The sequence below is a fragment of the Pleurodeles waltl genome, chromosome 4_1 (genome assembly GCF_031143425.1).
Source record: "Pleurodeles waltl isolate 20211129_DDA chromosome 4_1, aPleWal1.hap1.20221129, whole genome shotgun sequence".
NCBI classification, from domain to species: domain Eukaryota; kingdom Metazoa; phylum Chordata; class Amphibia; order Caudata; family Salamandridae; genus Pleurodeles; species Pleurodeles waltl.
In genome coordinates, this window is record NC_090442.1 from 532,609,328 (window position 1) to 532,632,577 (window position 23,250).

At 44.1% G+C, this 23,250-nt stretch overlaps 1 protein-coding gene across 19 annotated transcripts in view; it reads right to left on the reverse strand.

Annotated features, from left to right (window-relative positions):
- Positions 1–12,478, reverse strand: part of LOC138287896 (neuronal cell adhesion molecule-like) — a 799,924-nt gene extending 787,446 nt beyond the window's left edge. For 18 of the 19 annotated variants that reach the window (XM_069228880.1, XM_069228863.1, XM_069228870.1 and 15 more), the window contains exon 1: positions 12,224–12,478. The gene's annotated coding sequence lies outside the window, so the exon portion shown is untranslated. The remainder of the gene's footprint in view (positions 1–12,223) is intronic. The other variant, XM_069228882.1, reaches the window with a different exon arrangement.
- Between the last annotated feature and the right edge of the window lie 10,772 nt (positions 12,479–23,250).

Sequence of the window (23,250 nt, forward strand, 5' to 3'; positions counted from 1 at the left end):
GGCATACACATAGGCTGATTGCAGCAAGTGCATACCAGCCTAGAGATACAGGGTCACTTGTAATCCTGTTTCGTTTGAAAACGGTAGATTTGGGACTAAAAGGGATTACCAGTCCACTTATAATTAGGGCGTCTGCAAGAAGAGACAGCAGTGGTTTCAATACAATTGGAATTAAATAAGGAAGGCCCGATTGCATGGCAGCTCTAGTGTGCTCACCGCGTTCATGTATTAATTTGGTGGTTGTTTTGAACAACGTTGCAACTTATTACCCACAAACTCACTCGCACGGATTTCAGACTTTCAGTAAACACTGGACACAGTCCCACACTTCCGCTCGCTCTGCAGGTTGCTTGCCCACCATCTGTCACAGCAACAAAACACGCGGCACAAACATTTCCATTTCTGAATTAGCACCCTAGCCTCCACTTAAACCGGACCATTTGAATTTCAGCATCAGGCGTGAATCCTGTCCTGTGTTCTTCAACTTTGACCCAGCTCTATCCCCTCCTTCGCTGAAAAGGGGAGAACAGCAGCCCAGCAAGTGGGACAGGCAAAACAGACGGGCTTTGTCCGCTCTTTTTCTTTCAGTTTTCTTTTGAGGTAAATAGCTGAAAAGCCCAGCCAGCCTCCAGTACATCAGAAGAAAGCAATGTTACTCGGTCGCAACTTGGCGGCATTGAGTGCGCAGAACACCCCGGTGTGCACTCACAGATTCTTAGGCCCGGTTTAAAGTGCAGATGGCTGGCACGTAGGAACATGAGCAGGCTGTGATGATGACAACTTTCCACTTCCAATGACGACAGGCTGGGCTTTGTTAGCTGACTTTAAACTTCATGAATGAGCATTTGATGGGCAGCACGCTGAATTTTTGGAATACTATGAGCCCACAGACAGAGGATAAATCAGATTCATTGCATACTATACACCAGACTAACTCCCACGGTATTCTCATAGGCTGCTCGCCTTTGGTGCCCTTTGCCATACCCAAGATTTACAAGAGAGCTTCTTAGATGGGAGAAACACAACCAGTATGATCCGTTTACCCTAGTTCCTTGCAGAAAAAACAGTCGGTTTTATCCATGAAATACAAAAAGGCATTTTTATTTGTGCAGAGCTGTAAACGCACAGGTACTGTCTGGCACTGAGTAGCTCCACTTTCTTAATTTGAAAGGGAGAGTACCTCCAGTTTTCAGTACTGCTGCAAAGCGCTGGAGGGGAGGGTATGAGCCCGTCGCAGGAGAAGGGCTTAATCTGTAATATAATGTGTCCCGGTGCTCAGAAGGCCGCTGTCGGCGCTATTAAATCTCAGCGCGCCGAATGCCTATGCTGTTAGGCTTCAATCCACCGCATGCCTCCATAATCCGCTACCAGACACCCCATCCTCGTTATCTCACTGTTACAGGCTACAGCTGTCTCCAGTTGTGACTGGTTTTCCGATTTTCACTTCCTCGTTCTTTACCCTTTCTTTGTGTTTCTCAAGAAATGTCTGATCAGAAAAAAATCAGTGTTAGTCCTCAAAATTAAGTGCTGGTGGCGCCCATCGGCGATTATCGCCTTAAATTAAGCACTGCGCAGAAGCAAACAGGTACTCTAAAAAATGAGTACCATCGCGTCTAAATTTCCATTTAAACCACGGCTCATGTGCATACTAGTACTTTTGTTTTCAAAACACTGGTACTGCTGAGTTGCTACAGATAACCACTCAGGTCAACAGGTCCTAACAACACAAGTCAAAATTGAAAAGTTTCCAATAAAAACGCAGAGACTAATCCCATTCAAAAGGGAGGAAAAACTTTTCTGGGTGTGCAGACCCTACAACGCAAAGACGAAAACTCACCAATAAAACGTAGGTGCAGCATTGGAGGCAAGTGGGCATCATAGTGACTAATTTGAAGTCACATCTTTCAACACAGTGTTCTTACTCCACTGAGGTTTGTGAGAAAAAAATTCTAAATCTATATTAAGATAGCCTTCTTTAGTGGATATGTTTATCACAAATCTTGACCATCGGGTGCTTCTGCAAATGTCAAGGGGGGCAGGTGAGGGATAATGGGGGGAACAACTCTAAAAAAAAAAAAACACCTTTCTCTCGTCGCTGCAGCTCACCACCTCCTGAAGCCTCGCGCTCTTCGTCTGGTGTCCCAGCATTCACTGGGACACCAGCACAGGCTTTCCAGCAATCCTGGCGCTGCTTTCATGCTAGACCTACCATGAAAGCAGCGCCAGGGTAGGTCTTAGCGGCTTGATCTGCTGCTTGGACACAACCCTGGGGTCTGTGCAGTTTCTAAGACGTCCTAAGATGGCTGGCCAAACACACATGCGCACTTAGGTGCACTCTCTCCTCCTCCTCCCTTCCATGGCCCAGCCACAACCCTCCCTGCATTGCTGGCTGAGCCAGCAGGTGAAAACTAAAACGATATTAAACTATACCTTTATTTTTCATCTCCTGGCTCTTGGCAATGCTCCTCTGTCATTGCGGAGGAGCCTTCCTTGATGTTGACGTAATACGAGTATTAATGTACTTATAGTTCTGTTAGGATAAAACTCTGCATGTAGTCCACGTTCCTCTTTTGCATTGCATGCTTTCTGATATTCACTTGTTTTTTCTACTCAGTGGTCTTGCATCAGGACACCCCTGGGCGTGTTCTACGGGTGTTAATGTGGTTCCTAAGCTAAGCACTGGTGGTCTGGGAGTTCATCGAAAGTGTATCCTCACTCATACAGGAGGGTAGCTGCTTCCGCTCAGGCCTCTCATCAATCAGGAGACTGGCGGGTGACGGCATCAGACTGGCACAGAGGAGCACAAGCTCCATTACCTGTGCCCTGAGGTGAGGAGTCGCTTTCTAACCAGGTCTCTTCTGCAGTTTCCTTTTATTTGTTGCATCTCAAAACATTTAGGAAACTTCATTATGTTTTTAACAAAGGATGAAAAGAAAGCTGTAGTTGTAGTGATCACTGGCTCCAAAAAACGATTATACCAAGTCACTCTATCTTGGCTTACCTACCACACTCCTTAACAGACTTTAAGGGTTTCACAATGCTGCAGCGAAGCAGATACTGAATGCTCCCAAATTAGCAAAAAATAATATCCTACTACAAAAGTAGAGCTGGTTACCTATTGAACAGAATTTACCATTTGTTTCTCGCCATTAATTTCCAAGTCATTCAAGGAACTGCTCCAGCTTTTTTTTACTCATCACTGAGCCAAGTACACTCTATTCATACCCTTCACTCCTCTTCCAAGAACCTATTAGTTGCCCCTATATATCACAGAACCAGAATTGGCATGTGTATCTTCTACACCTGTGCTCTGCCTTCCAGAATCTTATTTTCCCCAATATTCGCTCAGGATCTAATCTGATATAATTTAGACGATCTTTAAAAACATGGATTTTTTAACAGGCATTTATCACTTAACTCCATCAGAGATTGGACACTATATACCTGTTTAACACCAAAAAAAACATTTGGTGTACATGTGCTCTACAAATTAGATTAACATACTATAACTAAGCTTTGTGGTAAAAATGATACAGATGCCCTTAACAAAGATGTCTAGCATCACCAAGAGTGAATCCCCTGTGTGCGCAAATTTTTGAGTGATATGCATGGAAACAGTGTGCTACATGAATTATGTCACCCTGCTTATCACTCAAATTGTGAGTAACCTGCTGCTGGAACAGAAAAGCCCTATGCATGGTAATGGATGTCCACCCCTGCACTGAGTGCCCAACTGTACTGTTGTCTGGATCCTTAATGCTGATTTTATTGTCACAGACAAACATGGATCATGTGTGTGTGTGTCATGACACACACCTGTCTCAGAGACTATGGTCTTATTGGACCAGAAGGGGCAGCCAAAGCGCTAACTTCATAGTGGTGGGAGGCTAACGCTTTCACCAAGAATTAGGCAGCATAAGCGCAGTGGTGGCAGCACACCGTGCAGTGAGCACTAGACATGAACAGATTTGCTTTACCCTGTGTCACTGGAGTGAGGCCGAGAGGCCTAGTACAATACATAAAAGCTACAGTACTTAGCAGAGTGCACAAATGGCATGTGTGTGTCCAATGTATGTGTGTCTGTAGTTGCACAAAGCATGGAGGTAACAGTACTGGAGAGTATGTGTGCGGTGAAAGTACACGGTGTGCAAGTGTGCCTGCAATGTTGATTACATGGAGGGCCTTGAGTTCCATTTTGGGAAGTCCAGGCCTGCCTGGTGAGGACATGAGGAGTAGAGAAATCCCCTATATGTGTGCATTGCTGCATTCCTGTGAACTAGGTGGGACACACACTGGAGGAAGGAAGAAATAGACTGCCCTTTACACTTTAAAAAGGCTGCTTTTTGATTCAGTGGTAGATCACAAGGCAGGGGGCTGATAAGGGCATAAAGAGTGGAGCTGGGAGCCCAGGATCAACATTTTCTTGTATCTATCACTGTGGCTGACATTCACGTGTGAACTTCAGTCACTTCCATGGCCTGTGCTTTGGGACAATCAGCTTCAGAGTCTTTCCTGCTGTGACAGACAGCCTTTCAAGAGGAAAGTAGACAAAGAAAAATGTACACTTCAAATGAAGCAGAACACAACATAAAATGTTAACGAGTAGACTCTAAATCACATTTGATGTCTGGAAATGATCTATAAGAAGGGGAAGTTGAGACCCCAAAATTTGTCATCTGCCAAGCAGCCAGTTGGGCTGTGTGTGAAGGGTAATCTCTGTAAGACTTCTACCTGTGACCAGGATGGAGGGGCAAAGGCTTGCTAGCCTTCTTGCTGGGTGAGGGGACGTCACCAAGGAAAACCACAAGAACCTGCCATGAAGCATGGCGCACCAGCACCTGCTTACTTGCCAAGACCAGTGTGGCCTGTGAGGCATAGGGAAGCACTGGAGAGAGTGAGGTCCAGTGGGGAGCCCTACCGAGAGGACTCCCTAAGTGAGGTGTTAAGAAATGGCTGTGGCCTGATTGGGTATTTGACCGTTTGCAGGAGTGATTCGGCAAACCCCTTATGCTAGGGGTAGGCCGCCATGACCTGAGCTGTTTAGTGAGTGCCGGCGCCTCTTCATTGCGTTAACAGCATATACCTGAGGGGGTCTCCGTTGAACATATTGTTGCCAGAACATTGAGACTTGTGACCGCCTTAATTGATGACCTTGTATGACAGGAGGGGTTGCTGTGATGTGGGAAATCACATTAGAGGAGTCTGCGTCTTACACTGGAACATGCAGCAGCAACCACATATGCCAGAAGGAGCTGCCGGTATCAACACTTTCCAGAAGTACAGATCATTACCTGGAAAGAAAATTGCAGCTGTGACCAGGACACCAAGACCTGCCACTGTCTGATCCCCCTGCGGACTTTGAAGGCTGTTGCAAGAGATGTTGCACCCTCTCTGGGCTCCGATCAGGAGCTGGAGGATCAAACCCCACCCCCTGGTGGAGAAGAGTGACTTACCTCCTCATCTTCACGGCTTGGGAGCAGCTGCCATCACTGGATATGCTGGCAGCACCACTCAAGGGAGTGAGCCTGTGTCTGCTGGTAGCTGCCACATGTACCTCGTGCAGCCCAACTTCTTCAAACATGATCAGGACTTATCAGCACCCACAGAGAGAGCACTCGCTGCACCATTAAATGCTTCCATACTGCAGGAGCAGGTATGACTTGAAGTGGGTCTGTGGGGCTCCGGGGAACTTGCTGCTGAAGGTGCTGCAGAACCATAGACATTTTGATTAATTCTTAAAGAGTCAAATGGGAACTCTTGAGTACAGCCCCTAGTGAGCATTCTCTGGATGGGGCCACCAGTTAATGGGGAATAACCTCAACCATGTTACACGGAAAAGGGTGGGACAGGGATTTTGCTTTATGGCTGCTACAGCCCGAGCTCAAGGGGATTTTGTTATTGCTTATGTATGTTGTTATTCCTTTGAATGCGTAGTTAGAAATAAAATATTTTTGGGACTGTACACTGATTGATTTATAGTACTGTGTGCACTTTCAGTACTGAGTCATGTTCACTCACCTGTATCTACAACCACCTGTGGGATCCTTTGACTACTTGTCCACGGCTACCACTGAGAGTTAAGTGCATTAGGGGTACCTGGACCAGTTGTTCAGAATCAATAATAGGCTGGGGTCCAGGACATCAGGATTATACAGCCTCAACCACCACAACTGGGCTCAGTAGTCCCTGCATGCTCCATAACCCTCTGAAAGGCGTCCTTTCAGAGGGCCACCTGTTGCCAGGTATTGTTTGTACTGAAACAATACCTGGCAACAGTTTGTTGCTGCTTCCCTCAAGGCACAGAGTAAGCAGAGGGTCAGAAAAGCAGGCTGAAGTTGCTACCCACAGATGGAAGTTGGGTTTATGGAGTATTAAGAAGAGATGCTCTGACCAAGAGACACGGATCTAAACAACAGCTATTTGAGGCTGGCATAACAAATGACTTGAAAAGACAGCCTGTACATGAAACGAGGATCTGCAGTTCAGCTATACTGGGCTAAGCGTGAGGACCTCGAGTATCAGCTTCATGATGTGAGAACCAAGCATATGCACGGGACACTGAGGGACAACTGGGGAGCCTGCACTGCCTTCTTAACCTGTCGTCTTGCATTCCCACACTTCAGAGAACAATTAGTATCAACAAATGTGTCTGCAGAAACCCAATTTTGATGTAAGGTCGTGTCCATTTCTAAACCCAAGAAAAACTTAGGGTGCCCTCTCATCTTTCCAAGGGCGCATCTGTATGCTAGGATACAAATATGGGTAGGGCGTACTGAAGTTATAATTAGTGGAACCATTATTCTATAGCATGAGATTCCTGTGTTATTTTGCTCTGAATTTCTGGTACTCCCCAAAGATAAAGGTCTGACTGGAACGTGATCGTCACTAAGTATTAGACGTGTTTGTTGTCCTGAATGTGAATAGCAAATCTTTCTCTCATCATAAGCAAGATTTGGATGCTTGGCCACTCGACAATTGGAGAGGCAAGGCCCAAATACAAATATTTAGCATTTAATGAGCAAGCAATGTAATGGTACCCAAGGCCCTTGTTCACCAGTAGTAAACAAGTTATTCACCAGAAAGCTTTTCTGTCATCATCTTAACATACCTGTGGTAGGAAACCATAAGTGATTGCTTAGGTGACAAAGCTACTTAAAACATTTATCTATCCTTCTTCATTAGACAGACAGGCGAGTACCTGAGAATGAACAGAGTCTATGTACTGTGGAAAGCTAGTAAAATAATTCAAATTCAGAAAAGGGTAGAATCGGTAAAATCAAACATGAACCACGTCAAGCTTCAAACATCAGCTATCACATAGTTAGAAAATATTTAAGAGAGTCAGTTACAATTGGAATCACGATAGGTGGCTACAGTGGAAATGCACAGTAAATTCCGGTGCACTGGACTTACAGAACAGCTTACGTTTTGGTTCTAATTAACATGATAATTCAACAAAGAGACCATATGGACTAAACCAATGAAGCCTGGAATCACAGAGATGCTATATGTGACCCAGTACAAAAGCAGATATTGACTGATGCCATAGTTAATCAGTGTACAAATGAAATTTGCTTTTGGTCTCTAGGCAACAGAGGATGCTGCAGTGTTTGAGAAGGAGTGGGGGAGGGAGGGTAATGACCTGTCAAAAAGACACATCCTGGCTCCTGGCCTTTGTGCAATCTGCATATTACGGTGGTGCAGATCCTCAAATGACTGCATAAATGAAGACAGCTAGCCTGAAGGTAAGGTCTGGATCACATGGCGATGGAACCTGCATGCTGAGCATATATTTGTGCATTGTAACCACCCTATGACAAAATATATTGCGTATTAAGAACACAAGCACAGTGTACTGGTTTGGTGCAAGGATATAGGACCTTCCCACGTCAGCAGGCATTAGAGATAGGAACACTGTCATTGTCATAATTACACTGTGGGTGTTTACATTATAGTTGAGGTCTGTGCAGACCTCAAATATACTTCCTTAATGCAAGGAGACCAAGTTATAATTTGTATGATTGTAAATGCAGCTGACTTTGCTCTTGAATTTTTATAAAGATTTCTAGACCCTATTTGAATGCACTCTATGAATGGTGCATTTAAGAGCCCAATAATTAGATTTAGATATTAAAATTGAAAAAACAAAATGATCAGTACCATTTGAGAATGGGAGAAAATAATAAACTGTGGGCGAGACAATAAAAAGCGCAATTTTATCATACTGTAAGAAACTGTTTTGGTCTCGTTTACCATCAATACTTTGTGGCACATAGTTAATAGTGTTTGAAAAACAGTGATATTGTTTTCTGTTGTGTTTTCAAATCATAACACATACCTAGAGTTGGCACTACAGTGTAGAATATGTGGGTACAATCGACTGCACTGTATTATAAGGATGCTTTTCTAGCCAGCAAGTGCCTTATTAACTTTTTGTGGATATCATTTCTTTTATCAGTTGAGTTGCATTCTATCAAGACAATCATAACCATATGCGCATTAACAGATAGAGGGCCTGATTTAGAGTTTGGTGGATGGGTTACTCTGTCACAAATGTGACAGATATCCTATTCGCCATTTTACAATGTCCACAGAATATAACAGAATCGTAATTAGGTCTCCAGTTTTATGATATATTTTTTAAACATTTCCATCTGTATTTATTCATATTTTTTTTTCTATCTTATTGGTATTTATCCATATTTATTTTGGGTTTTGTGAACAGATAAGCTGATAACTCGAATATTTCTGCATTTATTTATTTAATAGATAAACGTGCACTCAAACTTTGATGTCATCAGATTTTAGCACTTTACACAGTCAAAAATAATAAAATAATAAACACACATTTAAAAATTATTAAAATAGCACACATACAAATTGAAATATGCAGTAATTTAAGCAAAATTCATTGAGCTTAGTAACACCCCATGCCGCCAATATGCAGCTGTTGGAAATACTGCCGATATGTACAGTTATTTGCCTGAAAGTCACAGATCTCAACATAGTGAGTCACTCAAATGAAGACAAATTATCTCTATTTTTCTGCTTTTAAAAATAAATACAGACAGTAAAAACAATGTTTTCTGACTGTATTTATCTGTAAAAACGAAAAACAGGGAGCCCTAATCCTAATACAGCGGATGGGATATCCATCACATTTGTGATGGAGCAACCCCATCTGCCAATCTCTAAATCAGGCCCGGAGTCTTTATTTACAATCTGTGTTCACAGTTTAAATGCTGCGCTGAAAATGGGTCCAATAGTAACCAGTTTTGTGAAATACTTGTGTGCCAGACTTCCTCGGAGGCATGAAGTGAATTTGGGGGTCTCACTTGAATTACTAAATCTCGTCTCAGCTCAAACGTGACTGAAGCAATCCTATCTGGCAAGTGTACCTGTAATGCCAACTACTGAGCATCGGAGTGACGCCACCTATATCTTTCCATTACAAAACACTTGGCCTCTTGGCACTTGTACAAGTCATCAAAGACACAGGAAAGCTGACAAACAACACTCACAACATCATGCTTTTTGGTCATGCACAAATATTTTGTAATATTTCCTCGTACAGAATGCATACTGACATTAACACCTACAAATATGGGGTCTAAGACTGCATTTTGTGTAAAAAGGGGATCCCAATCACTCCCATATTTCATGCAGATGCAAGGGAAAACATTTCCTACTAATATCCAACAGTGCACCTCATCTCTCTATAGCCTCTCTCTGACGCACATTTCATTTTTTATAGAGCTACTCATAGTTCACTCAGGTGTGTGATCTGCATGGTACACTTCTTTGCAGCAGGCAAATTAACACTGCACTTTTTTATGATGAGACAAAACTGCCACTTCCAGTGGCACAACGAAACTTGAGGGGGGGGGCCTGCAAAGTAGATTGCCCCCCCCCCCTTCCCCAGACCCAGGCAGAAGCTCCCAGGCAGCGGCCCACCTCCTCTGCACAGTTTACTGTGCTGAAGGGGCCCCTGAAGCTGGAGCGCCCCTTGCACCAGTGGCCACTACACAAAATTCCATCTCTCACCAGTAGGAACAATAATCACTAGTGGTAGTTTGATTTTATTTTTTTGTATGAAAACTAATGGACATACAAGGAAATTCACGTTTTTAAACCAAAAGTTAGTTTTAAACACATCGCCCACCAAAGTCAGCGCCAGGTGCGACTGCACCAACCACACCACCCTAAAGTGTCCCTGATCTCAAACAATGCTGCTGTAGTGCATATTCACTTGGCCAAATTAAAATATCTAGGATCAGTCCCTTTATCTATGGAAATATTAAGTGATGGGCTGCATCTGGACAGCAGCATATGTTAAAAAAGTACTAAGATCTCAAACACTGCTGCGATAGTGCACATTTGAAAACTCAAAGGGTAAAGACCCATAAACAAAATATTGCCAAAACATGAGCATGAAATTTAGCATTACAACGTATTTCTGTTGAGTTTAACACCAACAGTGCTAAGACATATATAATGGGAACGCATGTCTACACCATAACTCTAGCCTAGCTCTGCCTGGCAGGTATATCAGAAGTGTGACGAAGCAGCAGTGACCTTGAACCACTTTAATGCAACCTACAACGAAGGAACATATGTCCACTGAGAAGGTTATATTATTGTAATGTTTGTTATATGAGTTATATTACTGTAAATTACCAGATTTTAACTCAATGTCACCAGAGAAACTCTTCAGTTCTTCGAGTTCCTTTAGCAACCTATGGGCGTACTGGTCTTCATTGATTTCAGCTGATCCTATTGGAATAGCACACCTAAAACGTGGTGATTTATAAAAGGGAAGCCCAACTCTGGAACCTCCTGTCCCCGATGACAGTGAGGATCCTGAAAATCGAATAGGAAATACTGTTCGAACTTAATATAGTGGAGTACGAAAATAACGAGGACCAAAAGATCAAAAAGGTAAGTAAGTATGTACAGAATTTCCATTCCTAACTCACATATGTACCTTGGTGATACATATATACTGTCATGATAGGTTGATTTAAAATTAAGATTAGTAAATGTATACGTCCTCTATATACACTTTTCGGCATTTTGGCCCTCAATATTTTGTCCATGATAATAAATTATCATAATATTCCTATTCTCGATACCTAGTATTACAGCCCCTCTTGACAGAGTGCTAGATAAATTGTTTACACTGAAAAGTGCATAGATTCAATGTGCTTCTTTGATATGTTGATAATTCTTATTAAGTGATAATAGCTGTCCCCCAACAGACGTGTGTGTTTAAACATACGTCAAGATACAGCAATTAGGACAGACTCAGAAAACTGAATGAATGGTTCCTTCACCTGTAAGATTAACACACACACATTTAACCTCAAAACCAAACACCTCGGCTGGCACTGGAAGTCGCCTTTCACATGGCATCAGGTTTCCAGAGCCAGTGTATAACCACACAATGTGCACTCTATCAGATTACCCCACATTACACCATGTCCAATCAAGTTAGAAAGCTGTTCGATGGCCTGTGGCCTAACAGCAGTATGTGTAAATTCAGGTTTGGCACTCCAGGGCCTCTCCATCCCAGCAGTGCCTCACATTTGTGACCAATTATTGGACTAGGAAATTACTGGCGCGCGTCGGATCGATGTGCAAACAGTGAAACATATCTACACGCACATGCACAGGGATAAATGTCATTATCACTTCCCTCTGGATTGTGAATGCATTTGCATTGACCACAGCTTCGCAAGGAGCCCCGGTTGTTTCACTGCACGCAGGTCCACCCTGGCAATCCCATAACAGTATGCTACATTGGTACCGTGGGAGAACCCAGGAATACCACAAGCAGATTTCAGAGACACTCCCGGCAACGTCGGCATGCTGCAGAAGTGCAAGAACTTGCGGTTCGGGAAAACGGAACAATCCACATTTCCCTCCGGAAGAGGGTGTACAGTGGGGAGATGCTACTCATGCAGCCAGTGGAGATGGGTACATGGAAGAGAAGGACATGAGATGGGAGCTACCTCTCAGTCTCAGGGATGGAGATCACCCACCTACCCGCTCCCCTCACGCACCTAGCCCGACTGCCGCAGAGTGGATGCGTCTTTCTCAGGGATGCTATCGCAGAATGAGAAAATGCCCACAGGGGAGACGGGGACCGCAACGCCAGCCGGTGCACAATCTCATGCAGACAAGCGCCGACAGCCGGCGTTCGCCGAAAGTGCTGCATACTCACTGTGTCGGGTGGCTGTTCGCAGCCTCCTTGATCGGGAGAAGATGCACCGTGTTCCAGCTTCGACGCTTTGCGGAAGGATGCCTGACCCGCAGCTTGCCCCTGGTCTCGCCTGCCGCGTCTTCTCAAAGCGCCTGTCCGCGGCGGCAGTGACAGCTGCTGTCTCCGTGCTTGGGGGAGTGCGCTGATATATGCGCGCCCCAGCGGCTTGTCTGAGCCAGGCCCGGCACTGCACGCTCCCCTGGCAGGCTCTCGGGTGCGCGCCAGAGGACAGAGCGCGTGGCTGCGGCTAGAGCTCGCGTGCCTAGTCCTCAGGGTGCAGTGTCTCCCACGGGGAGGCGAATGTTCGTCAGGGCAGACTAACTCTCAATGCACATCGTCTGGTATATTCAGCTGATGTGCGGCAGGTGGCCACGTTTTCAGGCATGGAGACTGCAATACTTCATGCCTGAGAAAGTTCAAGCGAGGCGCTAGCAGAGGAGTACGGCTCAGCAAGAATCAATTCTTTTTTGAAAAAAAGAAGTTGTTTTGAAATGACTCGTTTCCTCAGCTTTATTGAATTTGTGTTAATAAATGTGCATTATTGTTAAACATTCAAGAGTAACTTCCATGCTTGACTCATAGTGAGATCCTATGCATGGACAGTAGTAGTTCATAGAGCGCTAACCTGCTGCTACAGAACAACATCACATCTATGCATATGAGTGGTGATACCATGGTCTTATGAACCCACCCTTTGCCACCTCCCCTGTGGTAGCGCACTTCTATTCTCTATTGTCAGTTAATCAAAATCATTGCAATATGAAACTCAGTATGTATACAGAAGGAAATAGTAAAATCGACGAGAAATCAAGTTAGAACATATGATCATATTAAAATGGTATGACAGACGGCAGTAATAACCGTAAAAGATCCGTAAAACAGCCTTATATTGACTCGATTTAGTAGGTTAAGCATGGTCTGGTTCTCACAGCAGGAATGCCATTACATCTTCAGATCAACGCCTCCACAATTAGCAAATGTAATATTTAGGGAGTGTAGTACATAATGCAACCCGATTTACCCACTATTTGACAAAAAAACAGAACACCTGAAATTCATCAGATGGAATCAATGATTTAACTATCTTATAGCTTTTGTTTCCAGAGGGACACCAACGGAACACGCAGATGCTGTTTCTTAAGTAAATGAACTAGAAGAACTGCAAGGTACCCGTTAGAAATTGAGTCTCTAGTTGGCAGTCAGTTTACACCCTGTCCAAATAGGGACCGTCATTCTAGGCAGGGTAAGGGAGTCACACTCTTTAGATAACTTCTGCTCGCCCCCTTGGTAGCTTGGCACCAGCAGTCAGGCTTATCTCAGAGGCAATGTGTTAAGTATTTGTACCTACACATAGTGAAAACACTACAAATGGACACCTCACCAGTTTAGAAAAATAGCCAATATTTATCTAAGTAAAAAAAGACCAAAACAACAAACATCCAACATACACAAGCAAAGACATGAATTTCAAAAGATGAAATCGCAATAAAAGTATTTAGAAACACAATAGCTCCAACTGGTGCTATCAGGACGTCATGACGGAGTCGTTCTCAATAGTCCGATGCCACTTGTGAGTGAGTGTGGTACCAATCACGGAGTTACACTGACCTCAGGTTCAGTACCTTAGAAACGAGGCCGAGCCAAAGACATGGCACAGAGTCGGGGACAAGAGGCGTTGCTGGAGCCGGTGCGTAGACGGTTCCGTACTGCTGCCGGGGAAGTGAGGCATCGGTTCTTTGCTGCTGCGCAGGGGAGGTGAGGTGTCGGTTCCTTACAGAGGCAGCGGAGATGAGGTGGCATCAGCAACAAAGCATCGGTTCCTTACGATTCGGCGGGGTCATTGAGTCCAGCGGGTCAAGACGCAATGAGGCAACTTCACAGTGTCACTCACACCACAGCGCCACAGGCGCCACAGCGGAGTCAGGTGTCATGGACATCTGTGACACAGCACTCGGGGCTCATGGTGTTGTAGAACTTCAGAGACGCTGAGGCGGCATCAGGCTTGCGATGTCAGTTGCAGTTGTAGCACTTCAGCAGGGATCACAGCTTCCAGTGCAGGCAGCGGCACGGAGTTGGACAGTGGCACTGGTTCTGGAGTTGTCTGGAGTCAGTGTGGTTGGTTCTTCTTGTTTTTCTGCAAACTTCACTCACAAGGGCCCAAGATCTTGAGTGGGCACCTCTTGGCAAGTCAGGGTCCCCAGCAAGAGAACCCGGTGTCTGGCAGGTGAAGTCTTTGAGGTCGTGAGAATTCTTAACAGAAGGCAAGGTCAGTCCAAGCACTTGGAGAAACTTCACAAGCAGGAAACACAGCCAAGTCCAGTCTTGTCCTCTACAAAGCAGAAGCAGCAACTGCAGCCCAACCCAGTAAAGCACACACAGAAAAGGGGCAGTACTCCTCCTCACATCTCTTCAGCTCTTCTCCTTGGCAGAGTCTCCTCTTTATCCAGAAGTGTTCTCAAAGTCTTGGGTTTTGGGTCCAATACTTATACTCATTTCTGCCTTTGAAGTAGGCAAACTTCAAAGGAAAGCCTTTGTAGTGCACAAGACCCTGCCTTTCCTTCTTGGGTCCCAGACACACTCTAGGGGGTTGGAGACTGCACTGTGTAAGGACAGGCCCAGCCCTATTCAGATGCAAGTGTCCGCTCCTCCCACCACTCTAGTCCAGGAAGGCTCTTTAGGATACATAGGGCACACCTCAACTCCCTTTGTGTGACTGTCTTGAGAGAATTCACCCTGTCATCCTGACCCAGATGTGTATTCCACAGCCAGGCAGAGACACAGAATGGTTAAGCAAGAAACTGCCCACTTTCTAAAAGTGGCATTTTCAAACACACAATTTAAAAACCACTTTTACAAAAATTTGTATTTTTAAATTGTGAGTTCAGAGATTCCAAACTCCATATCTCCATCTGCTCTCAATGGGAAATTACACTTAAAAGATATTTCAACACATTAACCATGTTAACTTATGGGAGAGATAGGCCTTGCAGTAGTGAAAAATGAATTTGGCAGTATTTCACTATCATGACATGTAAATCACACTAGTACATGTCCTACCTTTTAAGTACACTGCACCCTGCCCATGGGGCTACCTTGGGCCTACATTAGGGGTGCCGTACATGTACTAAAAGGGAAGATTTGTGCCTGCCAAGTAAGTGCACTTGCCAGGTCGACATGGCAGTTTAAAACTGCACACACAAACACTGCAGTGGTAGGTCTTGAGACATGTTTACAGAGCTACTCATGTGGGTGGCACAATTAGTGCTGCAGGTTCACTAGCATTTAATTTACAGGCCCTGGGCACACATGGTGCACTCTACTAGGACTTCCTAGTAAATCAAATATGCAAATCATGGATAACCAATCATAATCACAATTTACACAGTGAGCACTTGCATCTTAGCACTGATCAGCAGTGATAAAGTACCCAGAGTACCAAAACTAGAAACAAAATGAAATCCAGTACACAGTAAAAAATACAGGAGGCGGAGGCAAAAAGACAGGGGGAAACTGCGCCAAGGATGCCAGGTTTAACAGTATTCCAAAGGTATCTTCTGCTCTCATCTAGCACCATGAAAGGAACTCCCAAGCGTGAAAGCTTTTTCACCCCCTCTAACAAGAAAGATTTAATTAGTCACATAAAACAAACAAATAATATATATAGAAAGAGCTTGAGTTAAAGGCATACAGACTACTAAAATATGTGGACTGGAATATGAACTGGAAAGCACTAAGACAATTAAATATTGACTGCTCGAAACCATTTCCAAAGAGTTTTCAACTTCTGTTAGGAGAATGGAAGGTGTCGGGCTTGTATGGCAAATTGAGTGGGAGGACATGCCATGGAGCCACTAAGAGCGCACATCAGAATACATTTGATTACATTGTGTGCTCATGCTTTGCTACCTATCTGTTCCCTTATTTTCCAATAAAACTAACCAGGCCCAGAAGCTTTGCTTTGTAATCACTGAAAAACTGTATTTAGTTCACTGTGAAGGAATGTAATGGAGCGACTTCTCAAGTTGCACCATTCTAGATGTGAATAGTTGGTTCATCCCATCCTGTCTTTATTTTCATTCCTGTCTGATACTTGCTGTTTTGATTTTAGCCTTTGGAAATGCAAAGCAAAATCCATGACTTAGTAAGCTACTCAGGTCTAGCATGGTACAACTTGAGAGCTCTACATTTTCAACTCCACCCGACTGAGGATATCTGTCCTGTCCCTGGCAGTGACTGTCTTGGCTCCCACATGTTGAAATCTGTGAACAGGGCACTAATTATGAAAAGCCTTATGAACCATGTAAATTAGGGTGAAAGAATGGTGTATTTACAGCTATAAACATATCCAAACATTACTGAATTTGGTCTAGCTTCTTAATATGGTCCATCCTCAAAACTGTGCGTAAACCTACTAACAGCAGAAACGTAACACTAAATAATCTATCAGTGTTGTAGGGCATCTGAGATTGGCAACAACAGTAACATGAGGGAGGTCCATAGCGCACACCCCTCCTACTCAAATAAAAACAAATTATCAATTTTAAGTCTAGCAAGAGTTTTCACAAATGAATGCCTTTCTGCTTTTTGAACAGGTTACACATCTGAATCTTGATAAAGCCAGTTCAGCCTTTCATCCCTGTTGAGTCAAAACATTTAATAACATTAAGCTAAGTAATTGTATCAAAAATTTGATTTTAAACACTATGGAGGTAATTCTAACTTTGGAGGAGGTGTTAATCTGTCCCAAAAGTGACGGAAAAGTGACGGATTTACCACCAGCCGTATTACGAGTCCATTATATCCTATGGAACTCGTAATACGGCTGGTGGTATATCCGTCACTTTACCGTCACTTTTGGGACGGATTAACACTCCTCCAAAGTTAGAATAACCCCCTATATGGCATATATCATTACAATTAACAATGACATTCTGACTAGTGATTGTTTATTGCCTGATTCTTTTTTAATATATTTATTCATTGAATTTTACATAATCAGAGGTAAAATTCCTTTCAGGTGTGAAGCATAAACATTGAGATTATACAAAAGCGTCAAAGCAAGCATATATATTGAGAGAGTGTTACACAAAACGGACATTCCACTCAGGGGTTCAATCCTGATTTTTCTCAAGGTTCCTGTCCCGTATTCTGGTAACCTAGCTCAGATTCCTGGTTCTGCCTAATGGTGTGGCTGGTATGTCTCTAGTTCTCGTCTCAGAACTATGTGAGGATTAAATTTTGTAATCTGGGCGTGTGCTAACAAAAAATGGAAACTCAAAAAGTGGGAGGGTCCCTCCAGATATGATTGCCTGCCTTTAACCTTGTGTTCTCCGGCTTGTTAGTTCTGAGAAGGCTGCGCTCTGTGGTAGAGTCTGTAAGGCCTGTACTCAACATAGTGCGGACTAAATGGTGGGTATCACGGCTCTATGTAAAGTCAAGATAAGAGGGGGGCTAACTCTGGCGGGCAGGTAGTATCTAGGATAGTCACGACAAAACAGGGTACCATTTCTTGTGATGTTATTGAAATTTTAGTGGTGTCCCTCATTGTCACATAAGTTATCAATACGTGACAATATATGCATTATGCTAACCAAAGTACTAATAGTTTGAATGTAGAAGAGGCTATGAAAAATCGATTTAACTAGTGTTAGAAACTTTGGTGGTATCAATTATAAATCAAATACTTCCAAGATTTAATTGAGATGATGTTATGATTTAGGCCTTAGACTAACAGAATATATTGAAACAATATTGAATTTCTAATGATTAATGATTTAAATATGTGTGCAAAAATAGAGAAATGTAGCTCTGCATTATGAGGGTCATTCTGACCCTGGCGGTCATGGACCGCCAGGGCCAACGACCGAGGAAGCACCGCCAACAGGCTGGCGGTGCTTCCATGGGCATTCTGACTGCGGCGGTACAGCCGCGGTCAGAAACGGGAAACCGGCGGTGTCCCGCCGGTTTCCCACTGCCCCAGGGAATCCTCCACGGCGGCGCTGCTTGCAGCGCCGCCATGGGGATTCCGACCCCCTTCCCGCCAGCCTGGTTCTGGCGGTTTTCACCGCCAGAACCTGGCTGGCGGGAACGGGTGTCGTGGGGCCCCTGCAGTGCCCATGCCACTGGCATGGGCACTGCAGGGGCCCCCTAACAGGGCCCCACATATATTTTCAGTGTCTGCGTGTCAGACTCTGAAAATCGCGACGGGTGCAACTGCACCCGTCGCACCCCTTCCACTCCGCCGGCTCCATTCGGAGCCGGCATCCTCGTGGAAGGGGGTTTCCCGCTGGGCGGGCGGGCGGCCTTCTGGCGGTCGCCCGCCAGCCCAGCGGGAAACTCAGAATGACCGCCGCGGTCATTTGACCGCGGTGCGGTCATTCGGCGGCTCCCGCCGGGCGTGCGGTTACCGCCGGCGGCGGGAGTCAGAATGACCCCGTATATTATTTGAAATGCATTTTCTGTTTAAAATGAATGTAACATGCATATTATTGAAGTATTAATGTTGAATTCATAAGTTTGCACATTAAAAGTGTTTTTTTTTAAATGTATTAATTAAATGTATTGCTTTAATTCACTTGCGTTAGCCTAAGTGAGGCCTGTTAGTTTTGTATTTTGTGACTGTGCAGGAAATGCTGATTCATTTTTGTCAAAAAGTGAGCTTTCTTTCAGATTTTGTTTCTATGAGAAGACTAGCTTTGCTAATAGGCCCTATTGTTTAGACATAGAGAGAAAAATGTAACAGTGTCCTTGAGTACGTTACATCGTGAAACATAGACTATTATTTTATACAATTGTTTCAAGCTTGCGTGGAGTCACACTGTCGGAAGATGTCCCTATGGCAGACCTGGGAAGATTTATGGATGTTTCAATCTGATGCCCCTTCAATGTAATATGGACTGCTCTTCAAAGCAAATCAAATTGTTTTAAGAACTTTAATATACTGATGACCACTTGGACTTTGGTGAGATCTACTGAATTCCAGAATCATTGCTGAAGAAGAATCCTAAAATGCTGAGCCACTTAGAGAGGTATCTTTCTCTCTGCTTGCCCCTTTGAGATGCCCCGCTGAGATTTAGAGATTATTCTCCCAATCCCCTTCAGAAGACTCTTGATTGTGCTTCTGACATGCTGACACTTTTCCTTTTTACCTATATGTTTCCCACCTTAGTTAGTACATTGTTGCCAGAGATTTCCTTTTTCCAAATTCTTTTTGTTCTTTTCCATCATTTTTGTCTTTTGCCCACATGTGTTTAGCCCCACACATGTTAATCCTTAATCTGGCCATTGTAGGGTTTTCTCTTTGCTCAGCTAAAATTATAATCTTAATGATTTGAAGCTGACTGATGCTTGCTAAGCCTGAGCAACACTTACTTTCTATATCTCCATTGATTTTATTAATGTTTTGTATTTTTTTATTGAATGCTTGGTTTTATTGATGTTGGTTTGCCTAACTCTATTTTGTCGCCTTGGCAAACCCTTGGTGATATTGTATCTTTATAACTGGGTCTTGAGGGTAATTTACATGACTTTGATCTTAAGTTTATAATAAATCCCTTACTTTATTCTTGACTGGAGTTATCCTTGTATGGCCAAATGGGTCATACTGTTTAATTTAATTGGTCTGTAATGAAATTCAGCTAAATTGTTCTATCATACCCAGTTACAGGGTCCAAAGGTCCATCGGCCTCGATAAGCATTGATTCCTGCAAAGGATGTAAGTACTTCAGCATTGGTTAAACACTGCTACCTGATCATTCAGTTTGTAGGCCATCTTTTCGCGGGATGTTGTGTCAGCCATAGTTTAAGCCCATTCTTCCACCATTGGTGGGGCAGATTTCCAGTGTACCAGAAAATGGATTGCACCCACTGCCAAGGAAGTATTGAGTCAGCATTTTGCATGTTAGGAAATTCTTTTCATGTTGTGTGTCTCATGCACAAGCATTAGATCTATGGAAGGCTGGATCTGTAGATAGGTGACAATCTGAAGAGTATCCGACACTGCTGACCAACAGGATTGGACTGCAGGGCAACCCCACAATACATGTATTGTGTCCCATCAGAGCTGTCCACATCTCCAGCAGCAGAAAGAAGATACTAGTTTCACCCTCTTCAGCCTAGAGGATGAGCAATGCCAATCATGAACAATCTTAAACTGGCCAAATTTTCAAGCGTGCTTCCCTTAGGCTGTTGCCTTGAAAGAAAAGGAGCTCTTCCCAGTCTGGTTCAGTCTGTTTCAGTCAGGGATGATGAGAGATGTGGTTTCCAGTAAATGGAAAGGAAGCTTGAGGTGGGTTTTGAGTGGGTTTTGAGAATGCGTGATTTATGATGGTGTTATAAAGGCCCATAATAAGCCTCTTCTACAATACCCATTTTGAAAAAAGTAGCAGTGTAGTGTGGAGTTGACTAGGGCCTGGATATCACTACCCAATTTCCATAGAAGTAAAGCTTTTAATTGCCGGTAACGTAGAAACTGTGTTTGTTCCCCACTGTATATCTGTTGTAGGCCAGCAAAGGTAACTAAGTGCCCATTTTGAATCAGATGTCAAATGTTCTAATGTTCCTCCCAGACCACAGGGGCCAGATGAACAGCTCTTCTTCCAGGGTAAGTTCTGCATTGTGCCAAAGGGAGGGGCAAAGAGTGGACGAATACCTATTGTTCAAGGTTCTGTGACCTGCCTCTCAGGCATTCAGAATGCCTTGATGTATTGAATGTGTGCCTTTGGCATTATGGACGTTTTGTACACTACAGAAATATTGTCAGGCGCTTCCAGTATATGTTTCTCTAGGAGCAAACAATCAGGGGTTTCAAGCGTGGGTTGGAAGTAGTAGGCAAACAGGGAGAGTTGAAGCGCAGCATGATGCATCACAAGACTGGTGAGACAAAGCCCTCCAGAGGTGGTGTTCGCATAGAGCTTAGCTACTTAGAGTTTCAGAGCAGCTTCCTACCAAATATATCGCCTTGTCTATGAATCTATATAGCTCAATTTGGTACCGGCACCAGCCGCATGCCAAAATCACAGTTAATGCCGGGGACTACCAATATCTTGATAGTTTTGACTCTTCCCCACAGAGACATCCTTAAGTTCTGCCATGTCATGAAGTCAATCTGCATCAGGCCGTAAAACATTCAATGCTGTTGGATACCATGCGAGCTGGATTAGCCTGAATGAAGACTCTAAGATATTTCATTCACGTCACCATCTATCAGAACTGTAGTTCATTCAGGTTGTGTACTGTTGTTATTGGAGTCATGGAGAAGGCTTCATATTTTAAACAGTTAATTCGGGACCCACTGAAGGTCAAGAAGCAATCAACGATCCCCATTATCACTGGGATAGAGACAGCAGGATAGGTTAGAGTTAGTATGGAACATTAGCTTCATCAGCATGGGGCACTGGTGATTTGTGAATGTTCAATACCAGGGGTTCCAAGGCCAATATAAAAAGCAGGAGGGGAAAGTGGGCCACCCTGTGTGGTCCCTCTCCGATGTTCAGGTTAGGAGATCTGAAGTAGTTGAAGGTGATTGATGCTTTTGGTGTATGGTAGAGACATTGGAGCCACAAGAGGATTGTTGGACCAATACCCTGTCACTCTAGACACCTGTAGAAGTAATCATCTTCTACCAGATCAAAAGCCTTTTCGGCCTTGAGGTGCATGTGTATGGTTCAGTGTTGTCATTGCTGGTAGACCAAAGAAGATGGTGTGACGGGCCGGCGCTACACGACCCGTCCTTGAAGGCGGCATGTGCTGACGCTGACGCGTCTGATCCGGAACGGAAGGAAGAAGAAGCCAGTCCCTTTTGGGTTCCGGGATTAAAAGGAGGGTGGCGAGCCACTTGAGGGCCAGAGAACGCCGACCAAAAGAACAACGGACAGCGGACGGGGAGTGCAACAACAGACGACAGAAGAGGTCACCGGTCCAGAACCCAGAGTCAAAGGAAGGCGAGGATGTGTCTGGAGTACTAACAGCAGCGCATGAGGCGCACTGCAAAGACTCCTGCCACGTTTCTGGAGAAGCGTGGCACCGCCAGGCATGTCCATAAGCGGGTGTAGGGGAAAACAAAGGGAGTGGGGTGGCTGGGAGGAAGAGCGGGACAACAATAAGAAGGGGCGCGGGAAGGGAATAGTGGGGGAGTAGGAGAAAATATGAGGGTAACCCTAAAGAAACGAGAAGCAACAGGAGAGGAGAAAAGAGAAGCAACCTATAGGAAATAAGCGCATGAGAGAAATAAAGTCACAATAAGAAAGAAAGACAGAGACCGAGAGAGAGAGAGAGTTGAGAGGTGAAAGGGTAAAGAGAAAGAAAAACCCAAAAGAAGGCCAAGAAAAGGAAAGAAAAAAGGACAACAGGAAGTTGGAAAAAAAAGAGAAAGACAATCCAGGAGACAGCAACGACCTTCAGATTAGAAGTACACATGTGACAGAAAACAGGAAAGTAGTAGAGCACAAGTAAAAGAAACCTCTCCAGATAACTAAGACAGGAAGTAGGAAAAGAGTAGGAAAACAAAGAATAGGAAATAAAGGAAAGGAACTTACCGATAATTTATCTTGTTCTTTCCCACATGCGCCTCCTGGGAGCCCTGGAAGACAGAGAAAAGGAAAAGAGACTTGAAATCCAGCAAAGGACAGACGAAGAGTGAACAGTAGACCTCATGTAATGTACATGTCACACCAGAAGCAACAAAATAAATAAAACTTAGCTGTACTCATATCCTACGGCCTTCGTGTCGTCACTGACAGACCCGGTGACAGATAGTAATTGCATGATGATTGCCAGTGGACAAATCCCAAAAGCTTTTTGTGAGTGAGACCATTGGCTAAGACTTTGGCACAAATCTTCACTTCTGAGTTGATGAGAAAGATTAGGCAGTAGTTTTCACAGTGCAAATGGTCTCTATCTGGCTTTGCTATCAGCTTTTTGAGGCCAGAGTGAATTCTGTTTACGGAAGGAGTTTGCGGGGTGGCAGCTCTTACCAGTTTTCTCAGTAA